General features: G+C 29.7%; 1 non-coding gene across 1 annotated transcript; it reads left to right on the forward strand.

Annotated features, from left to right (window-relative positions):
- Nucleotides 1-357: 357 nt before the first annotated feature.
- On the forward strand, nucleotides 358-477 carry LOC149563197 (U6atac minor spliceosomal RNA). Its single transcript, XR_016364304.1, has one exon. It is a non-coding gene; the product is annotated as a U6atac minor spliceosomal RNA (small nuclear RNA).
- Nucleotides 478-3,361: the final 2,884 nt, after the last annotated feature.

A 3,361-nucleotide genomic window follows, 5' to 3' on the forward strand; every position in this document is an offset into this window, starting at 1 on the left:
AATTAATTATTATACTAGGAACTAATGAAGATTTTCTATTGTAGGGACATGATGGATGTGGATTCTTTGATTGGGCTACTAAGTGTTGCAATAGTCAGAAGGCTGAAATTTACTTTTTACGATGTCTTGTTTTCCTTTTGATTGCATTTATTTGTTGGGAACATATGCAAAAAAATGCATAGTTATAATTGGTATAAGGATTTTTATTGATAACAAAATGACTAATATCGGACTTGATATTATTATAAACTTCTGTTAAACTTATCTTTACAAATAAATCTTATCTTTAGCCTTCTAAATAAGACTATGTTCAAATATCATATTTTTAAAAATAAATATTTAAAGATAAAATGATTATTTTCATAGAAAAGGAGAGACAGTTGGCATCTCCCTTAATAAGGATGGGAATAGTCTTTCGACTTTCCTTCACTCTTGGTTAAGGCTATCCATCATTGACAGATCTTACCCATAAATTAAATGACTTTATTGTTGATATTATATTCAAATGTATAGTTATATTTAACATAAATCTTTTATATTCTTTATGCATACAATAGTATTTATAATCAAATTCTTGAGGTGTAATTAAAAATTTTAAAAATGTTGTCAAACATTTATAATTTAAAATTTTACCTTTTGACTTCCTTAACAATAAACATCTATATTTAAAAATCATTCTTACAATGGAAGCAACTATAGACAATATTGAATATAATTTTAAAATAACTCGATTTAAATCCAATGAATTTATAAGGTTGTGATATTCCTTTCTTACTGATAAAGATAATTTGTAATGAAGAGGATAGAAAATTAATTTGACTTTTAAAAAAATAACAATATTTTTTTTTAATAAATTCATATTAAGATTTAAAAATAAATAAAAATCTAATTCCTATTTTTATTTATGCAACCAAACACAAAATAATCATCTACCGATTCCTCTTCTAGGAAAAGTAAACAACTCCAAATCATATTCCAAAATTAATTTTTAGAATGCATGAATTCTAAAAGAGAGCTTATTCTAACATAGTTGAATTCCACATTGACCAATTCTAACAACCAAACGGACCCTAAGAGAACTTATGATTCTGGGATAATTGAAATCTTTGAGGTCACCAATATTTTGTCTAGAAACAACATGCATCCTCAACAATATAAAAAATAACACTATGGCATTTTGGATGATATAATTGAGTGCGACTTTCATTCCTTCAAACTAGTTTATACATATTAATGAATTATTTGTGAGTATAATGATTAATGTGTTCACAAATTATTGATGAATGTTTATATGTATTAATTAATTCTACATCATGTTAATGAATGTCATGTGATTATAATGATTCAATGATATACTTCTAAAATGAATGAATGGAATATTACTTAGTTGTTAATGTGGAATTTAGAGTGGTTATAGTGGGGGGAGAGGCCAAATGAGCTTCCACCTTCATGTGGTTGGCCTTGTTAAGTAGATAATATGAAAGGATTCTCAAGACCAAGTGAAGCTCAAACTAAACATATCAAAACTAAACATTGATATATGGTCCTATCAATTCTTCCCAAATGTCTTACCAACTTGACACTCGAATAAGCCTTCACTAAATCATCATAACACCTTCTAAATAGGATCAAATGGATCAAATTCATTTTTTGATTACAAAGGCTTTATGAAAAAACTCCCAATGGAAGCTTCACCATTTCCATCATAATCTGATTTGAATGTCATAATGTTATTGTGGCATAACAGTGACACGTGAAAGGATCCAAACCTTCCCAACACACACTTCAAACCTATTAGTGTAAATAATTAATTATTATTACACTTTACTTAGGATAATAAATTTTTATATTAATTGTCATGTAGAAACTTTGGAATATGCATAGACATATGAGTTGTCTTGTTGACAACACAAGAGTTAGAAACTTATTAGAGCACATGGTGTCTACAACATCTCTTTATGAGATACACCTATTTAAACTTATCCTCTCATCATCACACAAACTTGTGTGCTCAATGGAGGATAATCCACCTTGGGTGGACATGTGTTGAGTTGTAATCCTTATCTCTTTGTTGACTCCTAGTCATTCTAGTTGTCTTTATATATAAGGAACTTCTATGATGTATTAATCCAATCATCAAATATCTATTATCATCTTGATCATTATTGAAATTTTCATTTGTTCATCATTAGTCTCTCTTGTGCTATCTATTGAGCTTCTTAATCTTGGCATCATTTTGTCGTACGAAAAATTCTTACATGGTATCAGAGCCATAGAAGTTTCACTGCATAGCCATTACAGAGAATTTTTTTGCAGGTCAAGATTGGAGCTTGTTGGTGCAAATTAGATATTGGTATCACATTCAAAAGGTCAAAAAACCCCAGATTAACTTTTGTTTCATCTAAATCAGACATCCAAGATGAAATCTAGAGTCATTTGATTTTTGGAGGTGCGATGGTAGCGATTTAGGAAAAATAATTACAAAGGTGATTTTCAAACAGTGATATCTTCCTCATATGAACTCCTTTTTTCAAGCAATTTTTTTTTTTTTTTTTGGGGTAGAATTTTGTGATCTACACATTGGTGCAGGATGTTTGAGATCTTTGTTCCTTTTTTTTTTTACAAATTGCAAATCCCAATTTTTGCAACTTCAAAGGCTTAGTTTGGGCTCATCTAGAGACATATTCAAGTGTTATTTTTTTAGAGTGAATGATTTTTTGTCTACTTTCTAGATTTGGTATCAATTTGGAATAATTTTGAGTAGACATAGTACTTTCAAATTTTGGTCTCATTTTGGCCTACTAACACTTGTAATTAATTAGAACCTTGAGAGGTCTTGTGTCTTATCTTGTTGAGTTCGATATAGCTTCATATTTGTTGTTGTAACCATCAAAATTAATAGTCCACTTATGCCTTGAATTGGCAAGTGGCCATTGTAATCACACTAAATATAAAGTGCCAAATCATGCATTCAAGGAGGGTTTCTTTGATTTCTTTTTTGCATTTTGGGGTGCATACATTATTTGATCTCATGGAATCATGTCAAAAGTGTCACTTTGGTTTAAGATTCAAATTGACAAAAGGGGACTATCAAAAATGAAGTGCTTTGATGATTGATCATCTAAGAGAACATAAGGAAATGTTTCCTTATCTATATTTGAAGATATTTCCACCTAATACTAATTGGGGAAATCTTTCTCTTCTTCTTCACTTTATGTATAATAGTTTAAGGAATCTTTTTCTCCTCTTAGTAAGGCAAGTAGTCCTCATGATGTTTGGATGTGTCTATGGGAAGCATATGGAGATCCATGAGTCCCTCTATTATCAGAGAACATTCTACCTCTAGTCACTCAAGTTTTGG

The sequence above is a fragment of the Cupressus sempervirens genome, chromosome 4 (genome assembly GCF_028749045.1).
Source record: "Cupressus sempervirens isolate cs-2001-9-10 chromosome 4, ASM2874904v1, whole genome shotgun sequence".
NCBI lineage: Eukaryota > Viridiplantae > Streptophyta > Pinopsida > Cupressales > Cupressaceae > Cupressus > Cupressus sempervirens.